The sequence below is a fragment of the Mus caroli genome, unplaced genomic scaffold, assembly GCF_978045245.1.
Source record: "Mus caroli unplaced genomic scaffold, Mus_caroli_1 scaffold_3, whole genome shotgun sequence".
NCBI classification, from domain to species: Eukaryota; Metazoa; Chordata; class Mammalia; order Rodentia; family Muridae; genus Mus; species Mus caroli.
The window spans coordinates 61,972,321-61,985,966 of NW_028227258.1; the positions used below are offsets into that span (position 1 = coordinate 61,972,321).

General features: G+C 39.6%; 1 pseudogene; it reads left to right on the forward strand.

The window, feature by feature from the left end:
• Nucleotides 1-8,025: 8,025 nt before the first annotated feature.
• Nucleotides 8,026-13,127, forward strand: LOC110288136 (3 beta-hydroxysteroid dehydrogenase/Delta 5-->4-isomerase type 2-like; annotated as a pseudogene).
• The last annotated feature ends 519 nt before the right edge of the window (nucleotides 13,128-13,646 follow it).

A 13,646-nucleotide genomic window follows, 5' to 3' on the forward strand; every position in this document is an offset into this window, starting at 1 on the left:
CTTTAAAATGTAGATAAAACCTCCCAAAATCCCAGAACTCTTGCACTGTATAAGTCTGGGAACTACCGTTATGTAAAGGATGCCAACTTCTTTTGAAAATTCAAGGAGCAGTTACTCCCTCCTGTACCAACCTGCAAAGGTAGTGTCACACACTGACCCCTTAGTAAAAAACATTAATGCCTCTAGCTGGAAGACAGGTATGTGTTTAATACACATCTTTAATACCAAAACATGAATATAAACTTAGTTTGAAGAAGGAAGCACCCATGTTTGAAAGTGACATCTAATTGAGAGGCACATAAAGTGACGAATCAGAGGAAGATTTGACAGAATGAGTAAGACATAGGATATGCCCACCTTACAGAGGAACAGACAAGAAATAAGAGACTACTTATTGTAGAACCACAGGAGGAGAAAAGAGGAGAGAGAGAGAGAGAGGAAGAGAGAGAAAGAGAGAGAGAGAGAGAGAGAGAGAGAGAGAGAGAGAGAGAGAGAGAGAGAGAGAGAGAGAGAGAGAGAGAGAGAGAGAGAGAACCGGGCATAGTTGAAGACAGAACTAGCCAGAGAATGATCAGCCAGAAGATTGGATCAGATTGACAGACTTACTTTGAGGTCAAGCAGAGCAAAAAGTCAGAGGCTGAGAAAGAAACTAGATTGAATCAGTCTCCTTGGTGAAGAGTTTGAGTCAGAACAAACCACCCAGAGATTAAAAATAGCTAGGAAGGGCTGATCTTATTCAGCCCCATGTATAAGAGGAAGAACACTTTCTAGGCATTGATTAGATTGTAAGAAGGATTGAAGTTACCAGGAAAAGGCCTGAGTAAGCAAACTGAGGCATAAAGCCTCAGAGGCAACAAAGACACTAAGCAAATAACATGCATGTTTTCAAGGCCAAATTCTGCACAAAAATCAAGCAGAAGTCAGACCCCCTTGGACCAAAACTGCAGTGACCATGAAGTGGTTTTACTGACAAAAGCACTTCCTTCAACAAGCACATTTGAATACAGCACCCTGCAGTAATGTCTTTGATGGGACTCAGAAGTACTCTGCAGATGTACACAATGGAGCCTGAGATCAGGAAACAAGGGGTTTCCTTGGAATTTCTCTCCCGAGATTAATTACCTCATTACATTTGAGCTGTGCTTTACTCAGATTGTTTTTAGATAAGGAGTGAGACAGAGAAAAACTCTTTGTCAAAACCTAAGGGTGGGTTCTGGCCCACTTGTGAGACCTTGTTCATATATGAAACAGCTATGCTTACATTGAGAATGTAGTGTTTGCTGTCAACACTTCTTTGGCATTCTGGTCTTCTGCTCTCCCACCAACCAAGCACTAAAATGTGTGTGTGTGTGTGTGTGTGTGTGTGTGTGTGTGTGTGTTTGTGTGTGTGTGTCTTTGAACTTTGAAGGAATTCTATTGTCTGAATTTAGAGTCTTGGAATCTCTACCTTGTTCACATCATGTTGAACCATGAATCAGACATCAAATGGAGAACCAGGGCTAAACTATTGCTTTCAAAGGCATTCTACTACATCGGTGTCATCACTGGTGATTAGGTTAGAGCACTGCATATTGGTGCCTTCTCTTACATAAGTTTAGTTTAAGAATCAGGAGTAGGGATAAATTGTGGAGCTAGAGAGATGAATCAGTGGTTAAGAGCACGTGGTACTATAACATAGGAACCATGTCTTGTCTGCAGCACACAGAGATAACAGTTCTCAAATGTGGACAATTGAAAAAAAACAACAGCTCCTGTCTTTAAGGAAATAAGAAAGAACTCGTTTTGGAGCCATAGGGAACAAATTCTGGGACTACAGAACACAGACGTAGAAAACATAAAATGGTATATTTCAAAATACAAGGAAGTTCACAGGATTTTTTTTTGAACTTATAGAAGAAGAAATTCATAAATCAAGAAATTTTAAAGTATGCTGGTGGGTTCACCAAAAATAGAAGTGCAACAAGATGTGGAAAACCATTATATATATATATATGTGTGTGTGTGTGTGTGTGTGTGTGTGTGTGTGTGTGTGATACTATCTAATGATGTTCTTGGCTCTTGGACTAGTTGAAGTTAATGTTCTTCTAAGTGAATAGATTCTGGTAATTGCTGAAGGAAGACCCTAAACTCTTAGATTATGAAAAAACAAAGAACATTCATTCTGCAGAAACAGCCAGCATGCTATGATCACCATCATGAAGAATGGCAAAGCCTAAGGAGACATCCAACACCCTTTTGTAACAAAACTCCTTAGTTGACTTGTAGATAATAACAGACTTCTAAAACTTAGGGCACATTCCAAGGGGCTACAGAAACAATTAATCAAAGATATTAAAGAAGAGATACACCACAGGACCACAGCTTCAAAAACGAGAAATACGATATTGACTGGGTTATCTATACAAAACTTCAAGGACAGCTTAGTTATTGTCTTTAACTTTCCAAGAATCTGTAAGCTAGTAACAAACAATGCTCCTGGTGGATATGTGTGTAAACCTTCTCTATTATAACCTCTTATTCAGTTAGTGATCTGAATTTATGTTAAAACACACAGAGGGTTTTTTACCATGTGAACACACACTCAGAAATTCATATAAGTGCTGAGAACAAAGGACAGAGGCAGGCCTTCCTCCTCTTCAATTCCCAGAATTATAGAAGCAGTGTTCCCGTAAAGACAATCTCATTAATGCTGAAAAGGCCTTTGACAAAATCCAAGAAACCTTAAAAAAGAAGTCCCTGGGAGATCAGTGATATAAGGAACATACATCAATGTAATGGCCACAGATAACTGCAAACCCACAACCAAGACCAACTTAAATGAAGAGAAACTAAAAAACTTTTATATTATCATCAGGAACAAGACAAACTTGCCCACTCTCTCCATATCTGTTCAATATACTACTAGAATTTTCAGCTAAAGTAGTAGGACAACAGAAGAAGATCAAGGGGACACATGTTGAAAAAGAAGTCAAAATATCTTTAATTGATGAGAAAAGAATAGAATACTGAAGTGATATGAAAAATGATAACTCCTAGAGTTGGTATATATTTAGAGCAAATATTAGAACAGAAAATTGTCTCACAAAAATAACTATCCTCCTATATTTAATGACAAATAGACAGAGAAAGAAGTTGGGGAAACAAAATCCTTTACAATAATCTGAAATAAGATAAAATATCTTAGAATAATTATAATCAAGAAATTGATGTCTGTATAATAAAAGCATTAAGACACTAAAGATGCTATCAGAAGATGGAAAGAACTTTCATGCTCAAGGATCAATAGGATTAATCTAGTAACCAAGCCCATTCCAAGAAAAGCAACCTACAGATTCAATGATGTCCCCAGTGAAATGTCATCATAATTCTTCAAATATCTTCATTTGAAAACACACAAAAGACCTAGAATATTAAAACAAACATTCCTGAATTATAAAAGCATTGCTAAAGGTATCATTATACCCAGTTTTTAGAAGTAGTAAGCAAAACAGCATAGCACTAGAACAATAGCAGTCAATGGAATTAAACTGAAGACCCAGACATAAACCCACACACATATGGACATTTAAATCCCAATAAGGAAGCCAGAAATAGACACTGGAAAATGCAGCATCTTTGACAAATAGTACTGTCAAAATTGAATGCCTGCATGTAGAAGAATTGTAAACACATACATATTTCTTTCTCATCCTGTGCAACAACCAACTACTAATAAATGAAATACCTCAAACTAAGTCAGTTACACTGAAGGTGATAGAAGAGAGAGCAGTGAATACCCTTGAAATCATTGCAATAGGAAAATGCATTCTGAACACAAAAGTGTTAACATCAGCCCTAAGATTAACATTTAACAAAGATAATCTGATGAAACACAGAGAGTCTAAAAGGGTTAAGGACACCAGAATTTGGCAGACTACAGAATGGGAAAAGATTTTTACCAAATACAAAATCTATTGAGAGATAATGTCAAAAATATGTAAGGAACTCAACAAAGTAAATTATAAGCAAACAACCCAATTAAAAATGATGTACAGAATTAAAAAGAGAGACTTCAAAAGACTAAACCTAAGTGGCTCAGAAACACTTAAAGAAATGTTCAACATTCATAGATTTTAGACAAATACAAATTAAAACTACATTGAGATTTCATCTGACACCTGTCAAAATAATTAAGATCAATAAAACAAGTGACAACTTACACTGGTGAAGATGGGGAACAAAGATAAGTATTCATTGTTTTTGGGTGGACAAAATTTTAAAAGCAAGATGGAAATCAATGTGAGTTTTTTCAGGAAGATAAAATCAATCTACTTCAAGACTCAACATTACCAGTCTTGGACATAAACCCAAAGGACACCTTCTCCTACCTCAGAGACACTTCCTCACACATGTTCATTGCTGCTCTATTAAAAATAGCCAACATTTTTGAAAGCTGGTTAAATGGTCATCAACAAATGTACAGATATTGAAAATGGCAAAACCTTTGTGGGGGTGATTCATGACATAATGAACTTTTAAGGAAAATAGAATTAGAAAACAATTGTCCTAAGTAAGGAAACTCAAACTCAGAAAGACAAATATGGCATGTATTTGTTTATATGTGAATATTATCTGTTAAATCAATGAAACCATGCTACAATCAGTACCATAGAATTTAGGTATACAGGAAGGTTTTGGTGGCTGAGCAATAGCCCTCTCTATCAAAGGGGAAAAGCTTGAATGGATGAAGGAAAGAGACTTGAATAAGATATATCAGGGTAAGAGAGGGAGAGAAAAAGGGAAAAGGGATTGTGGGTGGCATCCTATTGTATTAGCCCACGTAAAAATATCCTGTCCAAGAAGAACATATGACACTGTGTTGGCTTTGCTTCCCTCTCACATATGAGTTGATTGGCAGTGCTGTTGCTGCTGCTGCTGCTGCTGCTTCTGGTAGAGGTTGTGGTGGTGGTGATGGTGGTGGTGGTGGTGGTTCTTTTGCAGAGACCAGAACCAGCCTTTCCAAGCTTGTGTCATCCTGAACTAGGAACCAGCTGCAATCCAGAAATATTCCTTCTAAGATTCCAGCTCCAGGTTGGGACTGCTGACACACCACACCCTGTGGCTGAGTAAGTTCAGTTTGTCCCCTCAATGTGAGGGATAGCCAAGTAGGACTACTGCAGATATTGAGTCATTTAGCCTCTAGGACCAATTTCTGAATTGTGATTTAAGTTTTCTTACTATTTTAAAGCAGATTTAATATATTGTGATTACATATATACTTTTATTTCTGTTCTAGGAGTGACCCCTTACTAAAACAAATCAACTAGCTAACTAAGTATACTATAATGTTACTATCTATCAAGCATGCTACTTATAAATAGTATTATCCACCAACAAGCACAGGCATTTTGCAATCAGAACGTCTTTGTTAAAGGCCTAGACTTAGGCAGCCAAGTAAAGAAACAAGTAATGGATAAAGGCAGAGGAGAAAAAAAAAATCTCTTCAACATGACCAAGGGAAGAAAAAAAAACAGATAGAAATATTCTGTTACCACCCCCTCTCTAGTCCATTTTAATGGTACTTATGGGTGCACAGGAACAAACAATCTAACAATAAGATAGGTGGTGAAACATTGCATTGCTTTGTCATTGTTATAGAGGATACCTGGCATGAGAGTCTTAAGGATTAAGAGCTCTGGATCAGACTGGTGCTAGATAGAGCTCAGAATACTACAGAATTTAACTAAAGTCCCCATCCTCACCAGTCCTCCAAAGACAACTACACAAGAACTATAGGAATTATCTCTATATCTTTTTTTCACCAAAATATTAAGGGAAAGGAAAAACAAGTAATGGAGGCAACAGGAAGGTGTGCAGTCAAAGAATTCTGTCATTTATTCAAGTGCTCTGTGAGAGTAGCTAGTTGAACAGAGGATTTGGTTTAAAGCTGCACAGTTGAGAAATACTTGGGTTAATACAGGACCCATCGTTGCATAAGGCACTCTATTGTATAACTATACATGGTTAAAATAACATTAGGTTATTCCCAAATTGCTGGCCAGCCTAGTGAACTAAAGAAAGGGCACTCAAGTCATTAACTTGGCACTAAAGCACCAAAATATCAGAGAAGATGGGTTACAAACTTAAAGTGTTTAAACAGGCATTATATGATAAGCTGAGTCACTTTTATCTGAGTTGTTTGAGAAGCAGGATGACTAGCTGTGCAAAGTTCCCTGAGGAGGTTCTCTTAGACCTGGGCTATGTCTTAGTAGAGACTGAGTGGATACAATGATTGAAGAAGACAAAACTTCACTGAAGGAGTACCTTTTACCAAACCTTTTCTGAAGTCCTTATCTCTTTTACCTACTACTGTGGAACAGAAAATTTAAATAACAACAAAAAAAAAATCTTTCTTCTGCCTGATATTTAAAACAGAAGCCAGAGGTTGGATTGAATAGGTGGTGTGTGTGTGTGTGTGTGTGTGTGTGTGTGTGTGTGTGTGTGTGTGTGTGTAAATATATTCAAGAGTTTGACATTTTGCTTCCCATATAACTGGAAAGGTCAACCCCTAACCCATCAAAGCTATGGTCTGAGGAGCAGGATTCAAGCAACTGAAAGTGCTAGGCTATGGACAGAGCCCATGGAAACTATTTTAAGACTTTCTAGGGATCTATGGTGAAGTAGATTGTATTGGAGCTAACGGTGGATGCTGCTATACTGGCTACTGGTACAGATAGGCCACCAGTTCTACAAGCTGAATCTTCCCCTACTACTGTATGGGAGATGTTCCATGCAATCTACATGGGCAAGTGGCTGCAACTAATATCCCTTCCAAATGCGAAAATGTTTGAGTGTTGCTGAATTGAGAGAAAGGGGGAGCCCCTGAGAAAACAGAAGGGGATAAATGGGCTCTAATTTGAGGGGATCTTATTACAAATCCACAGCTTCAACAAGGCTAGAGTATAACACAATATTATTTTATAGTCCAATTATACTATATTCCTGACATGAAAGTGTATGCTTGCCTAAAACTTGAGGAATTATAGTGTCTAACTCCCTTGAAAGGCATATTCAGATAGTATGAAGCAATTAATAAAGGTTGAATGGATTCCTATTGACTGATTAGATTTTTCAATTATGTGTCTTTTTGACATGAGAGATTTTTGAAAAAAAAAAAAAAACACAAACAGGCTGTGGCTTTTGATACTATCATTTAAATGTGCTTTTTCTCTGTAGTACATGACTTCTATCCCATTCCAAATGGGCTGTGGCTGGTTGACAGTCCCTTCCTATACCAAATGGCTTCTGTCTCACAACCTCAAGAAAGAACTGATTGAGGAATTACAAAAGACAGGACTTACTGGGCCACTTATGTAGTCATATTGCACTTGGCTAAACTCTGTGTCCTATCACATTTTAACAAAATTGTATGTGGTTCAAGCATGCCTATAAATGGGGTGCAAAACAGACCCCCACTGATAGTTTGCCTGTGTTACAGATTGAATCTGTAGAGCTTTCTGGAAGGCTGTATATTCCCCACAGCATAGAAACCCCAGAGCTCTTCCTTTATGTCTTACTCCATGACTTCCATTATTAACACTACACACACACACACACACACACACACACACACATACACACATTTACACACTTAATACCCAACAAAGTTATATAACCATTTCTTTGGGTTCGAGGAACTGCTTATGTAACTTGATCATGCTTAGTAAAAATATATTGAGCCCCAATTTGTGACCATTTGTTCAGAAGCACAGGTGAAATAACCCAGACTTGCAACAGGCATTTAGGTAAAGGAGAAATATTGTTAAACAGCCACATCCTGTGAGTTGACAGTTTATTGGTACATATTGGGATAGGTTGATTTGTGATGTGGAGAATTTGCTACCATGTCTTATGATCTGTGCTATGGGAGGTCTGAAGGAGAAACTGGATTTGGGGAAATCACTACATCTCTGTTTCTACCCATCTCCAGTGTCACATACATTAAATTAACCTCACTCCCACTGTGATCTGCTTACTGTGTTGAACATGCCTGGATGGAGCTGCCTGGTGACTGGAGCAGGAGGGTTTTGGGGACAGAGGATCATCTAGTTGTTGGTGCAAGAGGAAGATCTGGAGGAGATCAGGGTCCTGGACAAGATCTTCAGACCAGAAACAAAGAAGGAGTTCTTCAGTAAGTGAACATGAGAATTTGCCAAATGACTCTGTAGCCAACACAGCCTGCACATGGGAGGGCTCCTCCCTTGTGCAGTATATAAAAGATGCTTGCATTCATAACACTTCTCCATGTCCACATTCATCAAAAGGTACACTACACATAGAAAAACACAGTTTGGGAGAGACAGAGTTTGGACTGAGAAGTTCTCTCTCTCTTTTTCTGTAGTTCTTTTATGTGAACTAGAAAGTTGTTATGTAATAGCCATAATGACCATTAAGCTGGGGGCTCATCAGTAGCTCTGTCTCTGACTTCTAATTGCTACTGATCTAGTTGCTTGTTGGTCTTTGACTTAGCATCTTAGATAGAAGTAAAATAAAAAGTAAAAAATACATGAAGGGGATTGAAATATAAGGAGACACAGAGAGGGCTAGGGGTAGGGACAGCAGATACAAAGACACAGAGATGGGGATTGAGAAACTGGATTTCTGAGCATGAGGTCATACTGAGGAACTTTCACAAAGCCACCATGAGCAGGACTGTCCATACCTTTCATAGACTGTTCTTATGCATTTGACCACATTCCTCACTGGAGTTTATCATCACTATGAATAAGATTGCAGAATTCGCTGGTGCAGGCCACTAACCTTTTGCCAATTTATTATTCTGGGAATAAGTGAATCAACTGATTTTGAAATATATTTTACCACCTATTCCAAACCTCAGGTCATTAAAATAACGTTGTGGGGAAAGTAGGAAAGGTCAATGGAAGATTGAGGACGTTAAGTTGGGAAAAGAAAAATGACTCTACCAGTTCCTATGAGTAATGAGCATCACAGGTCAAGCTAGAGGCCCCTCACTTAAGCTCTAGTATTTTGTTCAGGGGTCAACTCTTGGCTCCAGAGTCTTCTTTCCTATTGTCTGTATGTGGCACAAGCTAGTACTTTGCCCTCTCCCCAGCTTCTAGGGTAAATGCACATTACATAGGGATATGCCCTGCACACAGAGCCTTCTATAACCCTCTGGGACAACACCCACCCTCTGCATCTTGTCTCTGACCTCTTCCAGGATCAGTTCTCTCCTCTATCATCTTCAGTGTTGCTTCCAGAAAGCAATATTAACACACAGGCAATTCAATTAATTAGAATCCTGATGTCTCAGCAATACTTGCAAAGAGTCAAGGCTCAGTTTGGAGGAATATCTCCACAGTGGGTATGCATAGAGAAGGCCATGCCTAAACATAAGAGTGCAGATTCCTAAAAGTGTCTTTTCCCTGCCAGGCTCTGTGGGGGCACACCATGGTGACAACTCATTTGTTGTGAGTAACCTGTCTGGAATGTAGTTAATGTTTCTATCCTCTATTTCTGCAGATGGAGATAAACAAGTGCAGGACTAAAGTGGCTTCCCCAATTGTCACAGATACATAAACCAACTAAATGGGAGCCCAGGAAGTCCAGCTGCAGCCTTTGTATTCTTTACCCAGTGTGTAGCAGAAGTTCTCTGTGTCTTTTTCTAAAATAGCTCATATTACAGCACCATACGATGATGTTGTTTTGCAAATATCTGTCACATCCAGATGTCTTGGATAAGGGTGCTGCTATGGCTCTACCAGGAAACACTCTACAGGCTCTCTCCTTGGATCTCAGAGTCCTCCATAAAGCTCATGGATGAGACTTTATTTCACTACAGGTCTGAATTCTTACTCTCTTGTCACAGCAACACTCCTGAACAAGTCTACTTAAAGCAGTAGATCTAGAATTGTCAGTCAGCCAAGTGACTCCTTGGGAGTGAAATGACCTTTTCACAGGGACAGCATGTCTGATATTTACATTATAATTTGTAACAACAACAAAATTACAGTTATGAGTTAGCAATACAAATAATTTTCTGGTTGGTGATCACCATAACATAAGGAACAGTATTGAAGGGTTGCAGCATTAGGAAGTGTGAGAACCACTGGTTTTCAACATCAACAGAAAAGGGAGAAGGAGGGGGTGAGTAGATAGGATCATGATCAGAAAATTCAATCCTCAGCTTGGTACCTAATTCGTTCTGAGCAGTCTCTTCTTTACCTATCTGTAATTCAGGTCCTTCCTGGTGTTGCATGGCAAAAGGAGGGGGCCTGGATAAGATACACTTAGTACAGAATTGGGATCAAGAAATTCTATATGTTTCTTCCACTCCAGGTTTCTCCAGCCTATCTCATTGTTTGGCTTCCTGGGAAATTTCAGTACAGTTGCATGATCTTAATCTGTCTTTGAAAAATTGACTCCAAGCAATGCCAGAGAATAGGTTAATAGCACAGGTTGGGAGAGAACAAGTGGGGTATCATCAGTTGGTGTAGACATAACTGTGAGCTCAGATTTCCTCAGTTATTATGTGTGGTTCAGAGGACCAGTCTCCAGGAAGTGTGGGAAGGAAGGAAGGGAAGAAGGAAGGAAGGAAGGAAGGAAGGAAGGAAGGAAGGAAGGAAGGAAGGAAGGAAGGAAGGAAGGAAGGAAGGAAGGAAGGAAAGCCTTGAAGCTGTGTGAGAATTAAGAAGCACCACAAGTGTGTCTTCTTCCCTGCTACCACTGCTGGGAATGGATTTCTCATCAAAATGCTGGGAAAGACATTCTGATTAGTAATCCAACCGCTAGACAGCTCTCTATTACTTCCTAAGTCCCTTTGATGAATGAGTCAACTTCCCACCCACCCTCCTTAACATTTGAATGCTTCTTTATCTGATTTGTTTTCTATAGGGAGCAAGGAGAATATTTTACTCTCTTTCCATATGTCAGGCTTCCTCTTCAATATTTTTCCAACTATGACAGTTCTTCATAATCTAGGTAACTAGTATCTGTATACAGCCCACAAAGAAACTTCTCAATGACCTGCCTTATGTTCCACAGATCTAGGGACAAACATCAAGGTGACAGTGTTGGAAGGAGACATTCTTGACACCCAGTACCTGAGGAAATTCTGCCAGGGCATCTCTGTTGTCATCCACACTGCTGCTGTCATTGATATCACAGGTGTCATTCCTAGGCCATCTAGATGTCAATCTGAAAGGTAATGTATTTGGAGAGGACAAGGTGAAAGTAGGGCCATTAAAAATGTCTACACACACCAGCAAGAGATGCTTTTGCATGGAATACCTTCCATACTCTGAGTCTAATGCCTCTGCTCACTAGATCCAGCTGGTAGAGCTCAGTGCTATTCCATAGCCGAGGCCTGCCAGATAGAAAGTAAGTAACCCAAGATGTGAGGTCTGTCCTCAATTCCAGGGAGACTGGACTCCAACTACAAGCAATTGACAACCCCAGACCCATTACCTCTTATGAGCCAGATCTAGACCTTGCAGGTGCCTGCTTTTCATGCTGCTAGTTCTTCTACAGCATCATGGCCTCATAATATTCTGCCATTATAGAAATGACCAACAGGAGGTACACAGATTCTTTTAGTTTTCTGCTAACACCAACACATAAGGTCACTCAGGGCTGGTTTCCAGAATGAAAACTAGAAGGAATATTTGTCACTTCTACTTTATATAACTGGGTAAATGAAGTCATAGATAGAACCAATAATGTTATAATACTGTGTATACAATCAGGAAAACAACTGTATCTCTATATCTCCACAAATCCAACAGCCTTCTGTCCCCTTTGTGCTAGTCTCATCAAATGACAAAAACAAAACAATAAAATAAAACATGCATATCACCAGTACACAACTTTCCTTGAGTCTGAACAATGTTAAGTGTTCAATATTCTTAATTTTAAAAGTTCCTATTCATAATTTAAGAAATAATCTTTTGGTTTTGTAATTTATAAATCAGGCTTGAATCTATATGTGTAAAAATATACTTATATCATAGACATATTAAGAATGAAAAAATTTGAAACTTTAGATGACTTTTGACGTTAACAATTGAAAAACACCCAGTCACACACACAAGTAAGATTACACTCACAGTGCTGTGAACACAAAAGCGAAGATATGTTTTCTCTCTGGATTCCTTTTGTAGTCCCCTGGCTATATCATGGTATCTGTGAGTTGAGTTAAAGAAGATGCAACTTAACAGTGAAGAGGTTGTTGGGCTAGGGGATGAAAATAAGCACGAAGCTGTGCACATGAACTTCAGATTTATTTCCTGACACTGACAGTGTGTTGTCTGTGATTAGGTACCCAGAACTTATTGGAGGCCTGTATCCAAGCCAGTGTGCCAGCCTTCATCTTCTCCAGCTCAGTTAATGTTACAGGGCCCAACTCCTACAAGGAGATTGTCTTGAATGGCCATGAGGAAGAGTATCATGAAAGTACATGGTCTGATCCATACCCATACAGCAAAAAGATGGCTGAGAAGGCAGTGCTGGCAGCCAATAGGAACATGCTAAAAAATGGTGGCACTTTATATACTTGTGCATTAAGGTCCATGTGCATTTATGGGGAGAGAAGTCCACACATTTCTCACATAATAATTATGGCCCTTAAACATAAGGATATTCTGAGAAGCTTTGGCAAATTCAACACAGCCAACCCAGTATATGTGGGAAATGAAACCTGGGCACACATTCTGGCTGGCAGGGGCCTTTGAGACCCCAAAAAGTCACCAAATATCCAAGGAGAGTTCTACTACATCTCAGATGACACCCCTCACCAAAGCTTTGATGATATAAGTTACACCTTGAGCAAGGAGTGGGGCTTCTGCCTTGATTCCAGCTGGAGCCTTCCTGTGCCCCTACTGTACTGGCTTGCCTTCCTGCCGGAAACTGTGAGATTCCTGCTGAGTCCAATCTACAGATATATACCTCCCTTTAACCGCCACTTGGTCACACTGTCAGGTAGCACATTCACTTTCTCTTATAAGAAAGCTCAGTGAGATCTGGGCTATGAGCCACTTGCCAGCTGGGAGGAAGCCAAGCAGAAAACCTCAGAGTGGATCGGGACACTAGTGGAGCAGCACAGGGAGACACTGGACACAAAGTCTCAGTGATGGGAAGAGGGTGGGGCATGGACCTGGGTGTAATCAGGTCCTTCAGCAAGTAGAGACACACAAGACAGGTGCTGCTGCCTTCTTTTGACACAGAGGTCAATTTAGTGCCTTAATCAAGTCACCAAAAACCTTGCCAGTCACTGACCCAGCCACAAGCCTTCTTTCTGAAGTTCCTCCCCAAAGACACACAGGCACCTGTGTCCCAGCTCCTGGGGCTAAGCCCCTCAGCACCTCTTGTACCTCGGAGCTCTTTCCATTAATTTCTCTCCGCATTCAAAGCATGTATAGCCTTCAGAACATTGTGCTTGCTTTATGAAGCCCAATGGAAGAAACAATTATTTGTCAATACCTCATCTGTGGATTGTGATTTTATGTAAATAAACAATTATGTGTCCCTTCTATGGCCAGACAATTTTATGCTGGTGTCAAAAGGGGATCGTGGATCTGAGGTGAACTGAGGGAAAATCAGAAACAGATGCATATGTGAGGTTAATTCCAATGTATTGTCCTTCGGGTGTG